The 25,117-nt window shown below is 34.2% G+C and overlaps 2 long non-coding RNA genes across 2 annotated transcripts in view; one reads left to right on the top strand and one right to left on the bottom strand.

Moving 5' to 3' along the window:
- Nucleotides 1–11,630: 11,630 nt before the first annotated feature.
- LOC129059364 (uncharacterized) overlaps nucleotides 11,631–25,117 on the top strand; it is a 28,407-nt gene continuing 14,920 nt past the window's right edge. The window contains exon 1 of the long non-coding RNA XR_008525196.2: nucleotides 11,631–12,001. This is a non-coding gene — a long non-coding RNA (uncharacterized LOC129059364). The remainder of the gene's footprint in view (nucleotides 12,002–25,117) is intronic.
- Nucleotides 13,684–25,117, bottom strand: part of LOC129059363 (uncharacterized) — a 113,544-nt gene continuing 102,110 nt past the window's right edge. The window contains exons 9-11 of the long non-coding RNA XR_010139931.1: nucleotides 23,686–23,804; nucleotides 17,099–17,221; nucleotides 13,684–13,914 (exon numbers count right to left, since the gene is read on the bottom strand). This is a non-coding gene — a long non-coding RNA (uncharacterized LOC129059363). The remainder of the gene's footprint in view (nucleotides 13,915–17,098; nucleotides 17,222–23,685; nucleotides 23,805–25,117) is intronic.

The following is a 25,117-nucleotide window of genomic DNA, read 5'->3' as shown; positions in this document are numbered from 1 at the left end:
GTACAACGTAATATTTCACTTCATATATACACTGTGTAATAATCAAGTGAGGATAATTAATGTAACTATAACAAAAATTTATCATTTATTTGTGGTAGGAATACTCAAAATCCTCTCTTCTTGCTATTTTGAGGTATACAGTATCTTTTGGTTGACTGTAGTCCCTCTACTATGAAAAAGGATACTAGAACTTTTTCTTCCTTACTCATGGTAACTTTGTACCTGTTGACAAATCTCTCCCCACTCCCTCCATCCCCCTCATTCTCTGATGACCACAGTTCTATCCACTTACTTCTATGAGGTCAACTTTTTTGGTTTCCACATGTGAGTGAGAACATGCTTTTTGTATTTCTGTGTCTGGTGTATTTCACTTACCATATGTCCTCCAGGTTCATCCACATTGTTGTAAATGACAAGAATTGCCTGTACATCCACACCTAATCTTAGATATCAAAGAGTTTGCTCTTTATGGATAGTTCGAAATGCAAATATTTAACTCTATCTTATTAGTATTTTTGTCTCGCTCATCAAATGTGTGGAGAATACTGGTTTCAAAGAGATTTAAAATGCTTAATTATATCATTATAATAGATGCAAGTAATCTGTAATTTAATGGTAATATTTTAACATTGTTAAACAGGCTTTACTATATAATAATGTACCTGGACTACCCTGATGTTTCCATTTTAAGAAAATCAATTTTATTATAAATAAAATGAAATGGAGAGGTCTTAAGGATTTTATAAAATTCTGTTTCTAAAGTCAATCAACTAGTTAGTATCAGGACCAACTAGTTAGTGATAGGCTTATATAGATTCATTTAAGAATTCTTTCTACAGTTCTGTGCTGTGATCGTTCCTAATTCCAAATATGTATTGTTCAAATCATCACCAACTGAAATCCAGCCATCGAATGCTTTTGTGTGGTAATGGTGGTGGGGAGGAACATAAGAGAGGAAAAAGAAGGTACTGTTTTCTAAGATAGGAATAGGTTCATTAATGCTGAGTGTATTTTGATGAGAATGGATTCTTTTGTTAGTGTACCTGTGAGTTACTTTATATTATCTATGCTGCTCTAGTCCACTTTCATTTTCTTGAAATAAAAGCAGCAGGATTTAATAGTTGTATTATTAAAATTCTTTAACCTACATGAACTAGGATATAATGGCTCAATAGTAAATAAGGGAAGATTTCTGTAAAGATAGCAATCTTTGAAAATTTAGCTGAATTTCACTAAACTATGAAAACTTTTAATTTTAAAAGTAGGCCAAGACTGTCTCAAGATTAGATTTTAATAAAGGATTGAAAATACCATATTCCTCTAAGTTTTGATGCAGTTAGCAAAACTTTAGGCATCTGAAAATGAAGAATGCTTCTAAATAAAGTTATCTGATTATTCGCAAATATGTAAGTTTTACGTATTTCCCAAATTCATTTAAACATTTGGAAGATATTTTATTTTACCTGCATCTCTTCACATATTTTCTGGTTATCATTGCATATTTATTCTCATGGTTCAAAGGAAGAAATATACTCAACACTTTTTCAAATATATTTGAAAGAGAATTTTGAACAATGTTTGTTGTCTTGATTTTAACCAGGGCTAGGGAGAACAAGAAGCTCCCAAGCTCTCCAAATGGTGACAGCAGCCCGAGACAGTTCAATCCAATTATTAAGCAAAATATACTTGTCCACTATTACTGGAGCTTTCAATTCTGCAGCTATGACCTCTGGGTAGGAACGATAAGGCTATTTGAATGCATGAACACCTCAGTTATTTACATTGTCTATGACCTAGTCAGTAGAAAATGTTAAAAATTGTACCATACCCCCTTAAATATTGAACTTACTATCTCAGTGTGATGTCTTATTGATAAATCAAGACTATTCCCTTGAGTCCTCCAACATCTCTACCTTGAATAATTAGTCACAAATCCTGGCCCTGTCCTTTCAAGAAGTTTGTCTAAATAGATCACCCATTTTTCCATATCCCATTACTATTTATTTCATGAGAATGTGAACTTTGATCAATAAAGGTAAAGAGAATCCAAAAATGTGAGAGTGAGAAAGTGACGGCAGATATGACAAATTCTTAGGTGAGCGATCCACTTTAAAATGCGAAATCCGTGTGCTTAATATTTAACAAAGGTTGTAGGAAATGAAGAAAATAAGTTTGGTGTGAGAAGCAGAAAAGAACAGGTTTTACAGTGATTCACACAAATGAGCCATACTGGAAAGATGCTGCCTGTCTCTGAATTAGCAGAGAAAGAGGAAAGCTTTGGTTATGCATCACTTCACTATTTCATTTCCACAGAAACTTTCTGCAAATATATGGTCTAAGATAATCCAACTCATTTACTAATTCATGTTTTAAAATAGGAAAAAATAAAGAACTGGTACCATAAGAGAAAAAGTAGAAGACATTTCACAACATTTATCAAAATCAATTGATATTGACCAGAAGAATATTTTATAAAAAATGAAAATTGGGGCCAAATGTTCTTCTGTAAATAATAGTAAGAGAGAGAAGGAGGAGGAATAGGAAGAGAAATTATATCTTTGAAAAAGATCTTTGAAAGAAAATTTCAGTAATAAGTAGGAGATCATGAAACAAAAGCAAGAGATGAAAGGTAAGCTAAGGCAAGTAAAGAAGAAAGTAAAACAAAATCTGCCCCATCCCACCAAAAATAAAAGCATAAGAAGGAATATATACACATGGAAAAGATAGTAAGGTAATGAAAAATGGAAATAAGGAGATCCACTAACACAAAAAAGACACAATTGAAAGAATAAAAAACTGTCTCTCTTTAGATACAGAGCTAAAGCTAGACATAGAAGATGATAAGAGATGGTGAATATACAGTGTCCCCCAAATAAAATTAAAATGACAAAAAATAATCATTTGAAGATAATTTTAAGGCCTTTTGGAAGTTTTCTAAAGAAAGTACTCCATGCGGTTGAAGTTTCAGACTCCTATTTTGTTCTTATAAAGTCTTTGACATGTGATGTTTTCATGAGCAAGGATAACTGATTCTCTTCCAACAGTGTACCTGAACGCAGGGCAATGGGATTAGATAAAGGTGTGTAAGCAAGAGAACACTCTTCTTTTTAATTGTTCATATCTCTTCTATTCACATCGGTTACTTTAACTTAGACATAATGCTGCAGTTGTGAATGTAGCTTTTAGATTTTAGCAAGGTAGTCCTAGGTCTAACTAAAACACATTTTACTAAGAAAGAAATATAGGGTAGCTACTGAGGGTACACTCATTATCTCCATCAAAATGCATTAAACATGTACATGGAGGGATGTATAGGAAAGTAATAACACTGGGGGGATGAATAGATGAGGGAAAAACTAGGGAAATGAGGGACAAGTATGGGGAGGAATTTACGTGGATACTTTTACTGATTTTTGAACCATATGAATGCATTGCCTGCTCCAAAGTAAAATTTAGTAAAGCATGGTGATTAAAAATACAGTAAAATAACAAAAACATAGTGTCATTAAAGGCATATAAAAGAAGAGGAGCTACGCATATGTGTGTTGAGAAAGAAAGACCATTATGTCTGTACTTGATGCCTGTATTAAAGATGGTTAGTAAAACTGAATATCTCTTATATTTGTTTTCAGATTTCTTGTCTGAGCAATTTCTTTTCTATTTAATCCAATTTTTCTTTGAAACATAAATATTGTCTCTGGAGTATATTTATTATTAAAACATTACAACGAAATACAAAATAAAAATATCTATTTTTTTGAATTTGCCATGATCTTTGACATTCAAGTATAATAGTTGTTATATGAAACTGTGAGGTGTTAAATTAACAAATGATTTTGCTTTTAGTTATATGCTTATAGCCCATCAATTTGAAGGTGCTGAGCTGGAAAAGCTACTGCTTTCAATACTCATGGTCATTAGTGCTGTGGGAAAAGATTGCTAAATCATTCAAATTCCAGAATGATCCAATCAATTATTTTATCAATATAACCAAACTTCCCATATTGTTTTAAGATTTGTGTATTCTATTCAGTATAGCAATGGGAAGAGATTAACAGCATGTACATTTCTACATATACACACAAAATGAACTGGATAATGATTGTGTTAAACCATTTGCATTTCTATAAAGAAATACATGAAATTGTAAAATTTATAAAGAAAAGAGGTTTATTTGGCTCACAGTTCTGCTGGCTGTACAAGCAACACGGTGCCAGCATCTGCTTCAGGTCAGGCCTTAGGAAGCTTACAATCATGGTGGAAGATGAAGGGGAGCCAGTGTGTCATACAGCAAGACAGGGAGAAAAAGAGAGGGAGGACATGTGAGTCTCTTTTTAACAACCAGATCTTGCATGAATTCAGAGTGATAACTCACTCATTACTGTGAGGACAGCACTAAGCCATTCATGAGGAATTCTTCCCCATGGTCCAAACATCTCCCACTAGGCCCACCTCCAACATTGGAGGTCACCTTTCTTTTTTTATTTTATTTTATTAGTATTATACTTTAAGTTTTAGGGTACATGTGCACAATGTGCAGGTTAGTTACATATGTATACATGTGCCATGTTGGTGTGCTGCACCCATTAACTAGTCATTTAGCATTAGGTATATCTCCTAAAGCTATCCCTCCCCCCTCCCCCCACCCCACAACAGTCCCCAGAGTGTGATGTTCCCCTTCCTGTGTCCGTGTGTTCTCATTGTTCAGTTCCCACCTATAAGTGAGAATATGCGGTGTTTGGTTTTTTGTTCTTGCAATAGTTTACTGAGAATGATGATTTCCAATTACATCCATGTCCCTACAAAGGACATGAACTCATCATTTTTTATGGCTGCATGGAGGTCACCTTTCGACATGAGATTTGAAGGGGACAAAATGTCCAAAACATATTAGTAATCTTGTACCAGCAACTGGATCTATTTAATGTCTGTGATTGTTAATTTTATGTGTCAGCTTGGCTAGGACAAAATGTCCCAGGATTTGGTCAAAAAGCACTCTGGATGTTGCTGTGAAAGTATTTTTAAGATAAGATTAGCAATCAAATCAGTAGATTTTGAGTAAAGAAAATCACCCTGCATAATGCAGGTGGGTCTTATCTAGTCAGTCGAAGACTTTGAGATAAAATAAACAGAGGTGTCAGGGAAAAGAAATAGCTTTTCAAAACTGTCATCAGACTCAATCTGCAACATCAATTCTTTTTGGGCCTCCAGCCTGACAGTCTACCCTGGAGATGTTGAATTTGACAGCCTCCACAACCATTTGAGCTAATTCCTTAAAATAAGACTCTCTATTATTCTCTCTCCCTCTCTCTCTCTCTCGTGCATGTGTTTGTTTTGTATGATATGCTTTCTTTAAAAAGATTATGTTCTGTATTTGAATTTGGCTTTTATTTTTGTCTAAAATTTCAATGAATTGAAAAGTGCTCCATGAACACAAACAAAATAGTTTGAATAAAGCAAATTTAATTTAGTGTAACAATTGTTGACAACAGAATATTTCACTTTTAAGAATCATGTCATGTAAATGGGATTGACTTACACTTTAAGTGATTATAAGATGACTGGATGATCTGACATTTCAACTTTGTCTAATTTCTAGTGTGATTAAAAAACTATAACTGAAAACATGGGAGTTAGTTATTCCAACAACACAGGGCTTTCTCAGAGTAGATATTAACATTGTGAAAGGATACTGAAAAATTAGATAATACCTTAGGCCTCTTGCCAGAAAACACTTTTTTAAAATGAAATGTACACATTTTGGTTAGCATAATTTTCATCCTCAGATAGAAAAACCTGGACTTCATGGCAGTGATTTTTTAATAAAAAATAAATGACTTCTAACTCCATTTAAGGAAGGGTAGGATATTTACGGGGAAAAGAGCTTTAGAAGAGCTCAAGGGGAAATGTCACTACCTGCTCAAGAAGAATGGAAATGTCATTTTGCATTAAAAAACACATGATTATGGCTTTTCTGTAAAATTCACAATACCTTTTATTGCAAGGGAAAACTTTACTTGATTAAGTGGCACCAGACATAGATGTATATCAAATCATAACTACGGTGCCAACCAGAGAAATGTCCTTTGACATCCAGGGCAGACAAGCCCTTTAATATTGCAGTGCAATTTGCACTTGTATTTGCGTGGAAATGCACAAAAGGACCACAACATTAAACTCTGTCAATTCTTGAATTGCGATTGTCTGCATGAGTAAAAATCATTTTCTAATCATAGTCAGAAAACCTGTTTTTATTTGCAAACACTTTTCCTTTTGAGGGAAAAAATACTATTTGCGTCCTTAAGAAGTGTGAACACCCCTTGTCAAATCTACTCTCCCCTGTTTTTAGTTATCTCAACACTGTATTTATGGTCAAGAAGTTGAGCAGTTTAATGAAACATAGGCTGCCCAAATGAGTCCCTTTCACATCATAGACACTGAAGACCTATCCGTTGAGTAAATTAATGAATATATGGACAATTTTCAAAAGTAAAGCTTTTGATTTTTATTCATTTATGTATATTTGCCTTAATTCATTGGCATCATTCGAATGAATGCAACATGTATCTTCTAATTGTTATGTTTTTTGACAATAAATTTTCTTTAGTGAGTACTGTTGTAGGGTGTCCTGTGGCAAATTGCACTTATTGTAATATTTGTGTTCAGAATGTTACTGAAGAAGAGGTAGTTTGAGACAAGTATGGGAGTGTTACTATTCTAGTTGACTAGAGTAGCAAACTCTATAATTTTGGGGTACCTTGTTCAGTATAGACAGATCTTATAATGTGACTAGATATATGGATGTTACATTTAATATAACTCTGAAATAAAGTGAAATGGGCCTTTTTTTAACTAAGTTAAAAAAAGAATTAAATGTACCTTCTCATATTTGAGAAAATTTTTATGTGCTTGTGAAGAAAATACGTTATACTTAAGAATGTGTTGTGTTCCTTTTCTTTTATGTCTGTTTGAACTCGGTTCATGCATTAAAAACTGCAGTGAGTTCAGGGCTAGTTTGATGCTTCATTGGTGATGGAGATCTTAAAATAGTTATTTTAAATATTATTTGCTTACCATTTTCTCTTTTGCAATTATGAGTTTCTCCAGGGTTGAAACTTTTTTATTTTATTTTTACTTTTTTTTTTGAGATGGAGTCTCACTCTATCACCCGGGCTGGAGTGCAGTGGCACGATCACGGCTCACTGCCACCTCCGCCTCCCAGGTTCAAGTGATTCTCCTGCCTTAGCCTCCTGAGTAGCTGGGATTACAGGCCTGCACCACGACTCCCAGATAATTTTTGTATTTTTAGTAGAGACAGGATTTCACCATGTTGGCCAGGCAGGTCTCGAACTCCTGACCTCAGGTGATCTGGCGGCCTCAGCCTCCCAAAGTGCTGGGATTACAGGTGTGAGCCACCCCACATCTGGCCAAGACTTTTTTAAACATAATTTTATTTCCTGAATATATGGCAATATGCATTAATTTTAACAAATGTTCAAAAATACATTGAATTCAATTGACTTCTGTTGATTTTTAAATAAAAGTTTTATATGCACATAATGAAAGATATTCCAAGAAGTTCTAAGGTAATACATGGGAAGTGAAACATTACTTTTTTCATCCCAAAAAGCTTTTAAGTCTTTTGCTTTTTGTGGTCCAAACTTTACCAAATTTAAAATAACACGCACATATATAAGAGATGAGGAATTTATTTACTTGACACTAAGGCTGATCTCACCATTCCAAGCAAGTTCTTTAAATTAAATGTTAATGTTTAATCCTTCTATGAATACCATTGCAGATTGGTTTTCCCAGAAGCAGCCTCTGAGATGGAGATTAGTGTGTGGGAAGTTTATTAGGAAGTGCTCTGACAATCAAAGGGAAAGAAGAAGGAATAAGCAGAGGCAAAGTTAAGGTGCCATGAAAACTTGACTAACACCTCCACAGGCTCTGTGTAGACTTCCGAAGCTGGAATGGCCTTTCAGAGTTGTCCCTAAATGGTGTATCAAGGCCTGGGATTTATACTCTCACATGAACAAGTCATTGGATGGTGGTTGCTCCCAGAAAAGGAGTGTGATTTGGCATAGAGTGATTCTTTCAGTCAAGGGCAACTGTTGGAGTTGGCAGGAGCCAAAGGCTACCAGCTGCTTACCGTCCCAGCAGTGAAAGGTTTACATTCTTCAGTGCTAAGGCAGAAGCACAGCGGTGGCCCACAGTGTCCACTACACATGACTCTATCATTTTAACTAAGGAATAAAATTCCATTTTTGTCCCTCCATCTTTGATTGCATCTCTTGGCTCTTAACAAATGGCTTCTGCATACAATGATTTTATTTTCTTTCACATAAACAAAGAGAGTATTAATAGGTCCTGGATACGATATAGTGACTCTACAGTAATCAGGAACATAGAGACCTTCAGTCTTCCAGCTGTTTCTTCCCTAGCACCGGTTTCTGAGTTCCAGGTTACTTCATGCCTAAGATAAATGTTGAAACTTCATTTCATTCCATTCCAGGAAGCAGAAAGAAAGGGCCAAATGGTATCTTCCAGCTGGCTCTTTACATAACCACATAGCTCATCCAGCATCAAGGAAGATCAAAAATGTCATCTTTAAGTTGAATATATTGCAACATTAAAATAACATTGGATTTTGTTACTGAAGAAGAAAGGGACATTGAAAACAGGGAACCAGCATTCTCTGAAATATGTTCGTCTAATATACTATTTTATATATATTTATAATGTATATTTGTTATATTTACATATAATGTTTTCTAGTTTTAGCAAACAATTAGATAAATATCTGAATTGATTTAAGATATTGCTTCAAATTATGTGATAATTGAATAACTTAAATGTTATAGTCATTATAATTTTATGACACTGATGAGAAATAGTGTAAACTATGATATTCTATTTCACTTATTTAAATACAATATTTGAAACCTCTATATTTAGGGAGAAACCTTTTCTTTTTAAGCCCCCCCATATAGGCCATTCTAATTGCAGAAGACTTATCCAAAAAAGAATGACAATGGCCACATATGTGATAAGTTTTTAAATCAAATGTACAAAATGCTGAAAATAATTAAGTATTAAGAACGATTCTGACTATGGTGAGTTAAGGAGCTAAGCATCCTTGTTTAAAAATTACTTGATGATAAAATATAAACGTGACATAGACAAAAAGCACAAAACAAAAAGGTATTACTAAAGAAAAGACAGAAAAAAGAATCAAAAATAGTTTTGATAACATATATTCATTTATGTAACAATACTTCAGGCCAGGTGCAGTGGCTCATGCCTTTAATCCCAGCATTTTGCGAGGCTGAGGTGGGTGGATCACCTGAGGTCAGGAGTTCGAGACCAGACTGGCCAACATGGTGAAAACCCATTTCTACTAAAAATACAAAACATTAGCTGGGCGTGGTGGTGGGTTCCTGTAATCCCAGCTACTCTGGAGGCTGAGGCAGGAGACTTGCGTGAACCCGAGAGGCAGAGATTGCAGTGAGCTGAGATTGCGACATTGCACTCCAGCCTGGGCAACAAGAGCAAGTCTCCATCTCAAAACAACAACAACAACAACAAAAAACAGTACTTCATTGCTGTTTAGTATGTGTAAGTTTAGCCACTTTTAAGTAGGAGTATACTATAACAATTGTGAATTTAAATTGTAATTAGAAAATATGGCAAGGTAGAAAAAGAAACAGCTGCCAAAAAAAAAAAAGGGCTTAAGGAGGTGTTATCTTCTTAATTAATATAAAATCAAATATATTTTATACACTTTTTGCTAATTACTAGAATAGTTAATATTAGTTCTAAACCAAAAATCTTCTCATTGTCATAGTACTTTGAATTTTTATCAGTTAAGAGTGATATTCCAGAGTAAGAAATGTAAAGTAGGAAAGCATTTAAAGGAAAGAGATGAGTTGAATAAAATTAGAAAAATAAAGAACTAGGAATCTAACTATTGAAGACAGAATTCAAAGGTTTAATAAATCCTCACATATGTGAAGGGCTTTGCACAACTATAGTAATAAATAACTTTCTTATATTAAAGACAGGGCATAGGAAACTAGGCTTAAAATTAAGCATGACAAATTTGAATCAGCAAGTAGTAAAGTCTTTTTTGACAGTGAGAAAGTTACGGTGAGTCTCTTTCCAAGGTCCTTTTAACAAGAATGGATTCTTACTTTTCTGTGATTCTTTATGCATTGCCTGAGTAATGAATGAAAAACGGGTTATATTATCCATCTTCACACATAAAATCTCATTATAAAAACATGATTTTGTGTGAAATATCATTATCAAAACCCCTCCTCTAATGTAAAAATTATCTTTTTATAGAAGAAAATTGACAGTAAAATGACAGGAATTATGCTATGATTCTATTTGCTGTAGTATGATCCTAAGTACATCATTTAAAATTTAGAACATTAACAGAGCTAAGAAGAGACAAAAACAAACATAAAAACTAAAAGACAATGTTATTTAATATGTTTTACAGTAATTAAATATATTAATAACCCTTTGAGAATCAATATTATATACTTATACCAGTGAGTTTTTGGTTTTTCCAAAAATAGTAAATATTCTTCTACCAATTGACGTTTTAAAAAATTCGTTCTTCTACAAAGGTGATTTTTTTTTTTTTTTACTTATAAATAGATTACAGATGGTAAAAGCATTTGTGACCTAAAAGAACAACCCGTATCTGCTACACGTTTGTACAAAATTCATGGTTTCTTCTAAGAAACTCAGAGACATTCTCATGTGCTATTCTCACTTAGGAAGAAAACAAAACTTACTTTCTCAAAGATCTTTCATGTGCAACCACCCATCAGGAAGAAAATTCTTTACACTATTCTATGATGTCTACCCCCACATAGGCTGCCAACTTTGATTAAACTTTCTAAAAACAGGATATCCCTGAGCAGTCTTCTGCAGCCATAAGTTTCAATAGTGAAAATGACAGGATGAAGTTTACCATTATTCATTGTTATAAAATGGCTCCTTTTTATTAAATTTCATTCAATAGAAAGAGACTATCTTTTGGTCTGAGGTCATTGAGGGCAGAATGGGCTGGATGTGTGTAAAGGACAGGAAAATAATTCTTTCTAAGGCTGGTAGTTTAAATTAATTTAATTTAAATTGATAATGAATTACGAGAACTTCTTAAAGTTAAGTTAGAAGCCTGTAAATTGAATTTTTGTTATATCTTTACATATCATAATTGCATAAAGCATATTTTTCAGACTGTCTGCAAAATATCATTTTGTTTATCATCGCCAGGCTGAGACATTTTTTTTCTTTTGACTAGGAAAATTCTCATAAGCTTCCCATTCTAACTTAAAGAGCTTTCATGAGATGTAGGCTTTGGGCATGATCGAAGATGCTTCCAGAGACTGGATTTTAACTGTCCTTGATAATTACTTTTGAAAAGCAATGACTAATTCTATCAGCTTCCTGGAAAGGGTATATAAATCTTGGTGCTATCAGATATTTTGTCTGCTGAAACAACTAGAGAAAGAAAAGCAAAGAATCTACTTTCATTCTGTTTAGAGTACTGTGTTGCATTCAGGCATTTTCTCTGCTTCATGTCTATAAAGGATATGTAACCATTTTGAACCCTCACACAAATGCTTTAGTCTAGAGGATTCAAGTAACTCTCGACCCGAAAGGGCCTATGAAAGGAAGTGTTAAAAACCACTTAAAAGGAATCAGGTACAAAATAATAATGTCAATGTCTAAAGCATAAGAGAGAAAGCAAGGGAATAAAATACAAAAGAGGTTCATGGAAACCTGTTAATGCCCTCCTAGACGTACTTAGGAAGAAGAAAGTGCCTTCATTTAACGTGCAGCAGGATTGGTTGCAAACCAGAAGAGCCAACATGAAACTTAATGTTAAAAGTCAGGGTGATTGTTCCCTTTGTATTGAAGAGTTGGGTAGTGATTGAGCAGAGCATAAACGGAATGTCTGGAGTGCTTTACCTTGTTTGTGGTAGGTGACAATTTCTTAGATGGGTTTAGTTTGTGATAATTCTTCAAGTTGTAGACTCTTAATTTGTTTATGAGAAGATGATTTTCAATAAATGCTGTTTTACTTTGCTAAAAAGTTTATTAAGTACTCATTCATTAATAAAATTTAGACAATTTTCTGATTCATATGCTAGTGAATAATTGATAAGCCCAGGGGAGCAACATCTGTGTATATTTGAGAGAAATCGTTATCATCACTTAAAATAATTTGGCATGCAAAATATAATTGGATTCAAGCTTAATTCACATGATCAGTGAATTTCTACTAAGAACGTTCAATAAGACATTTGTGAACTAATAAAATTAGAAGGTATTAAAATAATGGTAACAATCTCAATGTGTATCTATTGTATGTATGAGTTTTTAACATTTCTTTCACCCAATAAGACATTTGGAAAATGCATCCATGTTGTTTTATGTGTCAGTACTTTTATCATTTTTGTTACCGAGTATTCCATTATATGAATATATTGATTTATCCATTTTGCTGTTAGCACATATTTGGGGTATTTCTATTTTTGCCACTTATTAATAATGCTTCTATAAACATGTTGGTACCTGTCTTTTGATTCACATACATATGAATTTCTGCATTCCTATGTGAAATTCTTGGTCTTTGGGTATGTATATTCTTAGCATTAGAAAATACTGACAATTTTCCAAAGGTTATACAAATTTTCACTCCTTCTAGCCCCATTTTTGAATTCCTGTTGCTCTACATCTTTGCTGGCACTGGTATTGTCAGAATTTAAGCAGACTGCACTGCAGTGTATGCATAGTGTTATTTTCGCATTGCTTAATAAAATTGAAGTTGTGGTCAAATTTTATACATAGATAGCATTTCAGTGAACAAAACAAGTTATTACTTGAATATCAAATTGTTGTTCTTGGACTACTCTAAGGTAGTGTTACTGTCTGTAACATCTTATGTGCTTCATAATATTCATTCGTCTTGCTGAATATTTTAGGATTTTATTTTCAATTGCTTTATTTTTATATATCTTTGTCCAAGAAATAATCTTTTTCTATCATTTTTCTTCAAGGATTTTAACTAGTGCTGTCAGCTATGTACTAACCTGAGTAGATTAATATAGTACAATAAAAATGTCCATAGCAAATACAGAATTTTACTCATGATAAATACGATATTACTTAAGTAATAATCTCACTAACTGAAATGAACCAATGGTAAGGTCAGAGAAATGTGCAACATGGCATAGCGGCCACAGAGCTGTTTATGTTGGTGGGTGTTATCTAAAAAGTCCTACAAGCATAATAAAAATGTAAAAAATAAGAGTACATGAAATCAAAAGCAAAGCTAAATATTTTAAATGTTCACATAAAAAGAACTTCACTGATGATTACAGATGAAAATTGAAGTAATAAGACTACCTGGGATATTAAATGTGTTACTCAGGGGAGATGTTCGTTTTAAATGCTGTAGAGATTTCTTTGGTGGTGGATGCTAAAAATAAAGTCTTAAAGAGCAAGATAATAATTTTTAAATACAAGAGTTTGCAGAGAATGCTATACATACAGTATTCAAATATAATTCTAAATGTAAATTTTTCAATGGATGTAAAAAGCTATCTAAATCTCCCAACAAATTTGTAATGCACTGTGGAACACCGTGGCACAGTGGTTGGGAAGCTCTGCATTTTTTATTCAGTTCTAAAAAAAGGAAACAAAGAAGGAAAGGGAAGAATAACAGATCTATTAATATGTTTTAATGTTATAACCTAATGGTGGTATGTGCCTGTAGCCCCAGATGAGGCCAAGGCAGGAGGATCGCGTGAGTCCAGGGGTTCCAGGCTTCAGTGAGCTATGATTGCACCACTATACCCCAGCCTTGGCCAACAGAGTGAGACCCCATCTCTAAAAAGAAATATATATGAATATATGTTTTAATGTTATAAAAACTTAATGCTAGCAAAATGAAGTAAATTTAATGCACTTGAAAGAAAAGTTTAGACCTCCTCTCTATCTTTTAATCCTTAGAGTACAACAGTTACCAGGAGCCAAAATGTCTTCAATTTCCGAGCATATACACTTAGACTCCTGATTTATTTAAATTCTGTGGTTCACAAACTATAGTGCATGTGAAAATTAACATATCAAGTTGTTACGCCAATAACCTATACTGTAATTTATGGTTAGTTTGTGGCTATTTTTTCAAGGGTAATTTCACAATATGCAAATTTTATAATTGTTTTTTCATTTAGAAATGTCATTTGAGCAACTGACACGTACCTAAGCTATGACTTCACTAAGCTAGCTTCTAAGTAGGAAGTAGTGGTATTAGTTAGCAATATTGCTGTATGGATTATACTATAAAGCCATCACCAGAACCAGTAATTTTTAAAATTCAGAGAGCTTTAACACTCCACTTTGATCATAAACTTTTAATTCTTCTAGTTAATAAACAATGAATACATTTCTCTACAGCAGCAGAAACATTTAACTCAGAAAGTATATTTTTTGAAATAAATTTACCACATTCTTGTAGAAATTAAATTTTATTTATAAAGTATAAACATTGTGAACCACTTCATGTTAAATGATGAATTTTTTAATTAGTGGCCTTTGTTGCTCTTTTTTTCTGAGATAGTATATACAGCTTCTCATTCTACCCATAATTCTGACTTTTATGTACTATTTACACATTACTACAGAGACTTGGGGGTCATCAAACATAATTTGAGTTGTAGGTTAGTGCAAAGACTAAGACAGATGAGACAATGACAGAAATCCCTGCAGTTCTCAATTTGCATAAATAAATTAATCAGAAATATTTACCCACTTATCCTAATGTTGAAGTTCCTTCATAATCTGATTCTCTTACATTTCAAGCATACTTCTTTACTAATCCAGCATTTTCAAATTTTAAGCCTAGCAGGCCAACTCCTTTTTTTTTGAGAACTTGTTTTATGCATGCTGGCCTTTATGCCTTGAACATTACTTTCCTCCCTCTTCTCTCTTTCATTTTCCATTTAACCCAACCTGTTTAAGAAGTTTACGTCAATAACATTTAACATCACAGTGCCTTGTTCATTCTGCCCCCTTAGACAGCCACACTATTTACTGTCTGTGCTACATCATTGACCTGTGACATCTGAATTGAACACTTGGATACATTGAACACTAAGCTTAATCTGACCAACTTGATTGTACCTCCCTGGGGGTATAGCTTGGGTAACATTTTTTCTTCTTACCTTACAGGGACTAGCAATAAAATATGATGTTTTAAGTGAGTTTAAGGCTAGAAATACTGTGAGTATCAGTTTTCACTGTTTCACTGAACTGAATTCCTTGCAATTATTACCATTAACTGGTAAGGTGTCTCTTTTTAAACAGTGAACACTTAGACCATTCCAGTTTCATCAACGTTTGTTCCCAATTTTTCTTGGTTTCTCATCTTGCCACTTTAAAACAATGTTAAGATGGATGACACCAATATCACCCTCTGGGATGTTCAAAGAATGTTAATAGCTTAGAGTGTGGGAGAAAATCCACAGTTTGTGCTGCATTGTGGGGCAATTTGGCCAACTTCCCACAGAAAATGTGACATTAGAAAAACACTATAATTAGACAGCTGTTTTGTATTGCCCATATGCATTCAAAATGTATTTGCCAAAATGTGTTGAGTGCTTGATAGGTACTAGGTGCTATTCTAGGTAGTTAGGATTTACCTGCAAAAAGTCTGCACTTTCATGATCGCCAGAGTGGATGATCCAAGAAGTGAGTGGAAAGTGGCAAGAAATGAGATAAAAAAGTCTGGTCAAATCATGAGGGCTTTGTTGGAGATGGTAAACCAGTTTCTATTCTATATGTGATGGAAAGCCATGGGGAGATTTTGTGAAGAGATTTAAATAGCCTGGTGTCATTCTGAAATGTTTCCCTTGGCTGCTGTTTGATTTTCAGGGTTGAGTTCTGTTACTGATTAATTTTCCAAAAGTTTTATACCCATATATATATATTCAAATTACATATTTTAAAATTTCTACCTTTAAATAGTACACTGAATTATGTAAAGTTATACTCTATCCTATATCAGAATTTTCACATGGTTGCCTCTAGTGATGGGACCAATGTAGCCAATCTCTGTGGCTACATTTGGATGCTGGAGAGGCGACCACATGCCTAATACTAACAGTGTTTAATTTGTCACTATACTTTTGGTGCAATTCAAATCCACCAAGTTGATCTTTATAAAGGAAGATTTTAATATCCTTTAATGGTGCTCTAATGCAATCATGTGAAAACTCATGAATTTTAGTGAAACATAAAAGCCATCAGTCTCTTATCTTCTTATTGTCTTTTCGACACCATATTTAAATCAACACACTCTCCTTGCTGTCTCCTATGTCTGAGATCTTTCTAGCCTAGGCATTCATCATTTTGCTAGGATATTTTTTTCTACACCCTGTCCTCTGTCCTCTTGTTAATATTTATGTTTCCTCCATTAATTATTTGATGTCAACTCCTCTGAGAAAATCTCCCTATTTTTCCTAGGATGTTTTTCAGCCTAGGCTTCCACTGCCAACCTCTAATAAGGTATCTACTATATTGTGTCACAATTGTCTATCTTCCTGTCTTTGTTCTCTCTAGGTTGTAACCTTCAAGGGGTCAGAGATTATATCTTTCTATCTTCAAATTTCTTCATTCAATTTGATTTTGTGGGGTTCTGTTTATATAGCACTTATTAATAGGGGCACAGAAGGCTACAACTAGAACAAAGGCCAACTTATTAACAAGATATTTGTGGGGACATAATCTAAAAACCATGTTAAAGCTATATTTCATGTTGCATAGCATTATGAACAAATCTTCCTTTCTGAATGGGTCCAGCTTTTATCCCTCCTATTATAATTCATCCTGCATACAAGATCAGCCTCTTGTGCCTTCTAAAGAAGAAAGGTCTTCCAATTTATGAAAATCTTCAAAGACTCCATATAACCTACTTCTTAGTGTGTAAATATATTATGATTGCATTCAGTCTTCCACACTTGGGTCTTTGCCTGTGCCAGTGGTGAAAAAGAGATTACTCTGTAAAACTTACCATCTGAATTTCTGTTTCCTATGGGAAGAAACAAAATTATTCACTTGGGCATATGCTCTTAGTTAAGAAAAATACCAAGGTGGGCTTTATTTGCTAGAAGATAGTAAATCATCAAGGCATTGTCTAGAAGGCAAAAGTTAGATAAAATTAAGTAAATTTCTTTGCACAACATAGTAAGAAGATATTTTAGCTTATTAAGGCAAGTAGGAACAATAAGATCTTGGAGAGAGATATATATATATTCTACACCCATACCAGGGTGTAGAAGAGACCAATGCATTCTTCCTATTGCATCTGGTTGTCAGAGTCATAACTCTAATCCCCAGCCTCTCTTGCAGCTAGATCTCTCCAGGACACTGATGGGGTCCAGTGGGTTTTGCCCAGAAGAGATACATATAGCTGTGAGTCATATGTATAAAGAAGACCCCAGTTTCCCTGGGCTTCCTCATTCACCATTTCCATCGGTTTGGAAATGGTGGGTACAAGAAGCCATCCTTTGGGCATAAAAACTATCATTCTAGCCTGATTCTCCTCAACTCTGTACTTTTACACGAAATTGAAATAAAGTTCTATTTTGCTTGAGCCACTGAATTCTGGATTCATTTTTTTTCTGCAACTTAATCTATAATTAGCAAGGATTACTAATTCTAATTGTAAGTCCTTTCTTAATGGCTTACTGCAGTTTATTCTTCCCGTTACTTCAACACTTCAATAAAAACCTCCCACATTTCCATTCTTATTTAAGTGATTGGCATGTTTCCAAAAAAAGGGCTATTTGGAAAAGAATAAAACTTGCAGAAATAAGAAGTAAGTAGAAGTAGAAAATTAGAGTCAGAAGTGAGGACGAAAAACCTCAGTTCTTTTAGAATCCTTGGAGAAAAGCATAGGAAAATAACGAGTTTTTTTTTTTTTTTTTGACATTCACATGAGTGATTTATTTAAAGCCTAAAGATGAGCTATCCTTGCAGACTAGAGGACTTAAGCTTCTCACCTAAGTAATTCCTCAGTTGCATTACTTTTCCTAGCTCATCTCATTAATTAACCCTTTGCTTTACTGAAAACAAGTATCGTCCTCTGGCTTCAGAACATATCACACTCTTAAGTAGACTATTTTCTTCAAGCTTCCCTCTTCATCAGCACATGTCCACTTCTATCTTCCTGGTTTTTAATACAATTTCTCTGTTTGCAATTTGTTCTCTGGAAAATGTGCAGAAAAGCCTTGCCTATAGATACCAACAACATCAAGGATATTTTAAGGGAACTTCTTAATATCCCTTGTCTCCTTTTATAACATCTGTTATTTATTATAAAAGTGTGTCTTTGACTTTAGCCATGTAAAACTAAGGTGATGTTGCAAATCCGTAAATATGTACAGGTCACAATAAGCTTATAACATTTGTCACACATAAGTTTAATAATTTTATCTTTCAATGGTATTAGAAAATGAATGACTCAGATAATGGGGCATGTACCTTGACTCTATAGCCCAGAGAACGTAATTATCTGTTATCAACTACTTATCTGTATAGTATCGATAAAAGTAGCTAAAATTATAGATTTCTGCTTTTGATTATATAATCCACTCCCTAACGTTCATATTCTTCACTAAACCTACTTGGAAGATATTATAGACTTTGATCAGATAATTGTTATATTTTGATTTTTTTTTCTTTTTTGGCAATGTATGGAAAGATGATTTTAGTGTTATTTTCCTCCTTGAATTTGCCTTTATTTAAAAGAAGTGAGATTAGTGAAATGATTTGTTTATATATTAATGACTTTTTATAATGAAATCTCACTGATTAATCAATTCCAAAAACTGTGGACGACACTTGAGACACTAAGTAAATAAAATCTATTTCCTATCCTCCAAACAATTAGAGTAGAGAAGGGGTAAACACGTAAACAGTGAATTATAATTAAGTAATATTTAAGTAGGATAAAGTAATATAAATCTTGACAGTATAAACTTTAGTATAAAAACTATGAACAAGCTGGGCATAGTGGCAAGCACCTGTAATCCCAACAATTTAGGAGGCTGAGATGGGAAGATCACTCGAGGCCAGGAGTTAGAGACTAGTCTGGGCAACATAGTCAGACCTCATCTCTCCCCAAAAAATAAAAAAGTAGCCAGTTGTGGCGGTGCAAGCCTGCAGTCCCAGCTACTTGGGAGGCTGAGATGAGAGGGTCACTTGAGCCCAGGAGACCAAGGATGCATGCAGTGAGCCATGATAGTGCCACTGCACTCCAGCCTGGGTGACAGAGCAAGACCCTGAGCATATGTATTTAATTTTCCATTTACTTGCTCAAACCCATAATGGCCTGACACTTTATCTTGGTAGCCCCACTTGCATTTACTCTAATTCCTCTTGAAATTGGCTTACAGAGTCTAAGCAGGGAAGCAGTCAGCCACTATAACCAAGAAGATCAATTGCCCACTTCTGCCATTGACTCCCACAGCCACTGCTGTTGAAGTCTTCTACACAGAGGCCAAAGATACTGTGTCAGTGTCATGGTGACTTCTGGTCATCATTCTAGCCAATGCTGCAGTGCTTCTTCAGTGAAATTGTTGTTCATTCATTGTAACCTTCTGTCATAACCATGGTTAGTCTTCTAAGACTGTAGTCCAGATCTATGAACTTCCATTCAAAGGTCTCAGTTAGAATGCTTTCTTTTCCCAAGGATGCTGCTTTCAAATTTAGTAATGTTCCAACATTTGTTTATCTCAGCAGCCATGTCTTTATTTTCTTCCTGACATTTTTCTTTCCTTCAAATCTAAACTACTCCTCCATCTTCCAAGGACAATTATTCTTAATTCTACTGTTCTACATTTTTTTTTAATGAAAACTACTTCTAGAAACTCTAAGGTGATTTTGGCAGTCTTCTAGAACAGTTGCCTTTAAAGATTATTTAGCATCCATCTTTCTATATTAGGGAAAATTAAAAATCTAATTTTAATCTCTGGTGGGGCAGCCTACTAGTATTGTAATTGCTATTGTGGATGTACAGGGACAAGTAGTAGAACGGAAGAGTATAATCAATTTTACTTAGCAAGATGGTTTTAGAAAAGATTTCATAGAGAAGCTGATACACAAAAGAAATATTGAAGTATTATTATGGGTTAGGTAGGGTTGGACATGGAAGTCAAGGATATTTCAAAGTGGGTCCTATGGGAATAGGCTTAGAGGTTGACAAATACAGCAGTACTTTCTGACAACTGTAAATAGTATGTGTGGCTGGCACTTTAAATTGAGTGGAGACCAGTGTAAGACAGGGCATAGTGACAGGCAAGGCTTAGATTTTAGATACTTTGGAATGCTTTGAAAGTACTTTGGTCATAATCCTGTTGACAACATAATGACCAGTAAATTTAAAGCTTTTAATTAGATATTTGGCATGATTTATCTTTAAATTTTCACTTAAGGGTAGTATGAGTGATGTATTGCAAGGATTTTAGATTATTAAACTTTTCCAGTTAGGAGACAATTGCCTGAATTAAGAAGAGTTCAACTTACATGTAAAAGTTGTATTGACAGGTCTTGGTCAGATTTGAAGCCCTTCATCTACATAAATAAGAAAGGTTAGTATAATTTCACTGATTTTTATGCTTTTGTTTCTTGATTAGATGGTAATTTTTGTTTTCATTCAAGTCATTTATTTTGTCTTCTTTTCTGTCTATGCTGATAATTTACCCTCAGATCCACTCTTCATCCTTCCCTGTTTGCTATTTTGTAGTGATCTAATCCCTGCAGTCTCCTTTTCCAACTTTTTCTTGTCAACAAGGTTCTATCTAATCTCCCCCAATAGGAAGGCACTGGTAGAAAGAATTAAAAAGTCAGAGTTTTTCTTTCCAACTTCTCTGCTTCAGGCACATCCCCAGCAGTGGCTACATCTTCTCAGGCGTTCCAACTGCCAGTCAAAACTCTTTTTCCCCTTAGTTCGTCATTTTTTTTTTTTTTTTTTTTTTTGCAAAGCAGTCACCTTGTCCTCGCAGGTCTTAGGCTTTAACACCAACTCCTGTCCATGAACTTTGATTCCTGTAGAGTTGGATATATCGTGGGGACTGCCTGGTAAACTTTGGTTTGCCCCACAGTCTCCATTTTGGCCTTTCAGATCATCCAAGACTTCAGCAACTAGTTCCCCATAATAAGTGATCTCTTCTGAACTATTAAGCCTGAGCTCTGTTTTCCTGAAGCACTCATTGAATTTTATTAAAAGTATTATCAGTATTCAGTGACTGGAAGGGCTATCAATATTCTCTGTGTAGAGAGATCATGAATGTATAGAATCTTACATTCTTCAAAGCAGTTCACATGCCTTCATACTTTCTCCCTATTTTATCCTTAAAAACAATCTGAGAGGAGAGGTAGGAATACAGAGATATGTGATACCTTTCAAAAGTTTATGATAAAAAATATTAACACCATAAGAACAACTATAAGACAAAAAAGTTTCTGATTCAGCATCTGAAATTACACTCTAGTGCCTTTTCTTTGTGGATTCATGTCCTTGACTCCTTCTCACTATGCTGTATATATTGCCTTGCAATTTCTAAGAGACACTTTTCCTCTGAAGTCAGAGACAAAAGTGAAATTTAATATATTTTATCTTTTGTGGTTCACATAATTGATGCCAATGTTGAAAGATTTTTAATAGACTATTTGGTTACAAATCAGCTTAGTGTGATCAAAATATTTCTTACCAGAATTTAGAAGTTCAAAAAACTTTCTGGTAAAATATAAAGGGAAAATTTGAATCTTCAACTCAGATTTAGATTATAAGTTCCTGGGAACAAGGAGTGATGGCCATCTTCCTCTATTACTCACACCACTCTCATCACCACCATTTCTATTCTGCCTCACAGAATCCTAGGAATCACAACACACTCAACATATTTATAATAGCATATAAACTTAAACATGACTATAAGTAACACTTTCATAACCTGGGGGTAAAACGTCTTCAAGATTGCCCTAAAGCATTTGGTTGGAACTATGAAATCTAGAAAGCATAAAATTTCTTGATTCTTACATTTAAGTCTTTAATCCATTTTTATTTGATTCTTATAGAGGGTGAGATAAGGATCTATTTTCATTCTCTGTGTATAGATGTCCTGTATTCCCAATACCATTTATTAGAGAGATCATTTTTCCCCATTGAGTGTTCTTGGCACCATTGTCAAAAATCAACTGATCCTAGATGTGTAGGTTTATTTCTGTGTTCCCTGTCCTATTCCATTGGTCGATGTTGCTATCTTTATGCCAGTATGCTGCTGTTTAGGTTACTATAGCTTTGTAATATATTTTAAAATTCAGTACTGTGATGCCTCCATCTTTGTTCTTTTTGGTCAAGATTTCCTTGGCTATTTGGGGTCTTTCATGGTTCCATAGACATTTTTGAATTTTCTATTTCTGTGAAGAATGACATTAACATTTTGATAAGAATTTTATTAAATCTGTAGATTGCTTTGAGTGCTATCGACATTTTAATATTATTAATTCTTCTAATATATTAATATGGGATATCTTTCAATTTATTTATATCATCTTTCCTCAGTGTTTTATAGTTTTCTATATACAGAAAATTCTGTCATTTGCAACATCATACATGAAGCTAGAGGACATATGTTAAGTGGAATAAGTCAGGTACAGAGAGACAAATACCATGTAATCTGAGTAATATGTGAAATCTCAAAAACTCCAACTCATAGAAGTAGAGAGTAGAATGATTGTTACCAGAGGATGTAAAACGGATGTGGTGGATGAGAAGAGACAGACAGGTACAAAGATTCAGTTAGACAAAAGAAATAAGCTCTGGTGTTCTATTTCACAGCATGGTGACTACAGTTCATAATAATGTACTGATATTATGAAGTAGCTGAGGAGATTTTAAATGTTCTCATCATAAAGTAATGACAAATATTGTATTTGAAGTGATGGATATTCTAATTAGCCTAATTGGATCATTCCACAATGTATACATGTACTGAAACATCACGTTCTGCCCTATAAATATATGCAATTATTATTTGTCAATTAGGAATAAAATAGAACCTAAAAATAAAAATAAATACAATTTAAAAGACCAGCAATAACAAAATTTCCTGGGGGTTATCACACAGTCTGAAGATTTTTTAGTACAGGCACTGAAGTTTCCTCTCCAAAGCTGCTCTGAGAACTGCCCTCTGAGGCTGCTTTATGCCAGAGGGCCTGAGCTCTCTCTACGGCCAGCTGTCTACTGTGGTTTCCATGGCTGGCATTGTTCTGATCACCATGACTGAGATCTTGGAGTCATCTTTAACTCATCGTTAACTCTCTATTCTCCACAGGTGTCCTGTTCTAAACAAAAAGCAAGTTTAACTTATTTATTTCCCAAATATTTCCGATATCTTTCCCTCCCCACACACATACTTTTAAAAAATCTTTACCAGGCAGGGCACTGTGGCTCATGCCTGTAATCCCAGCACTTTGGGAGGCCGAGGTGGATGGATTACCTGAGATCAGGAGTTTGAGACCAGTCTGGCCAACATGGTGAAACCCCATCTCAACTAAAAATACAAAAAATTAGCCAGGCTTGGTGTCACATACCTGTAATCCCAGCTACTTGGGAGACTTAGGCAGGAGAATCACTTGAACCTGGGAGGTGGAGGTTGCAGTGAGCCGAGGTCGCGCCATTGCACTCCAGCCTGGGCAACAAGAGTGAAACTCTGTCTCAAAAAACAAAGAAAAATCTTTACCACTTATTCTTACAATTTCAGTCTCATATCCCTCTGGAAATGTCTTATTTCTTCTTCTTTTCTCTAACTGTTGCAGTTCATTCTAAATCTCTTTCATCAGACCATTCCTCATCAAAAATAGCTTTGGTGGTTTCCTATTGTCTATGGGATGAACGTCAGATTATGCCTTTGGGATAATCTCCATCATAGGGTCACTCATAATTAGATTTTGCCTGCTTTTGCAAAATTATCTATAAATACTGCAAAGTATTTCCCTCAAGAATTCCATTTAGATAATGCCGTTTAAATGATATGTATGTGCATGTGTATATATCGTTTTCTCAACTAATTTTATTTTTGCCCCATTTTCCATTCTTTGCGTGTCCTTCTCTTCCGAGCTCATTATCACACATCTGTCAAGTTCAATCCAAATGTCACTTTCTTTTTAATTATTTCCTATTTACGTATCACTTGATGTAAGGATTTTATCAAACTGTTCTATAGTACTATTGTGTGTGTGTGTGTGTGTGTGTATGCAAACAGAATATTGATGTGTTGAAGTCTCACCTCTTCATTTCAATTGTAAACATTAGAAATGGGAAGCAATATTGTAGACTTCCTTGTATTACCAGCATCACTTAGTCTGATATTTTGAATTTCTTAATATAATATGAGTCAAGGGAATATTTGTTTATTCTTTAGCCCTGATTCTAACCTCCCATAACATTCTACTCTGTTAGAACCTAGAAGATAAGTGTACATGTAGCATTCATTGGGTTGCAAATGAAAACAGATGTTTTATTCAGCATTAGTATTTTTAAATTCATTTGCTGATTTTGATCCCTGTGTCATCTTTGAACATTTTGAGAGCTTCTCAGCTCTCCCAATTTCTTCCATTAAAATGCCACCAAACCTTTAATGCATATATCCTTCAATTTGAATGCAAAAATGCTTATTTTAACCTTCTCTTTGCCATTTCAAATCCAAGATTTTTATATACAATTTAAATGGGGTATTTTGATAAATGACTTATTATAACTTGTTTATTGATTAAACTACATAGAAAGTCCGTACATTTCCACTATATCTCTATAACAGATTGGTACTTTAAAGAACCAAAATCCCAGTAAAAGCAAACAAAAACAACACCAAAGATTTGTTTTGTATCATATATTTTCAATGTGCTTTAATTGCACCGGAACTTTAATCGAGCTGTAATTGCACTTTATTGCACGCATTTGTATGAATTAAAAAGTACTTAAAGCTGAAATGTGGTGGATGAAACAATTTCATGCATATCGTGA

Source organism: Pongo abelii, chromosome 4 (assembly GCF_028885655.2).
Source record: "Pongo abelii isolate AG06213 chromosome 4, NHGRI_mPonAbe1-v2.0_pri, whole genome shotgun sequence".
In the NCBI taxonomy this organism is placed as follows: Eukaryota; Metazoa; Chordata; class Mammalia; order Primates; family Hominidae; genus Pongo; species Pongo abelii.
This window is presented reverse-complemented; position numbering and strand designations above follow the sequence as displayed.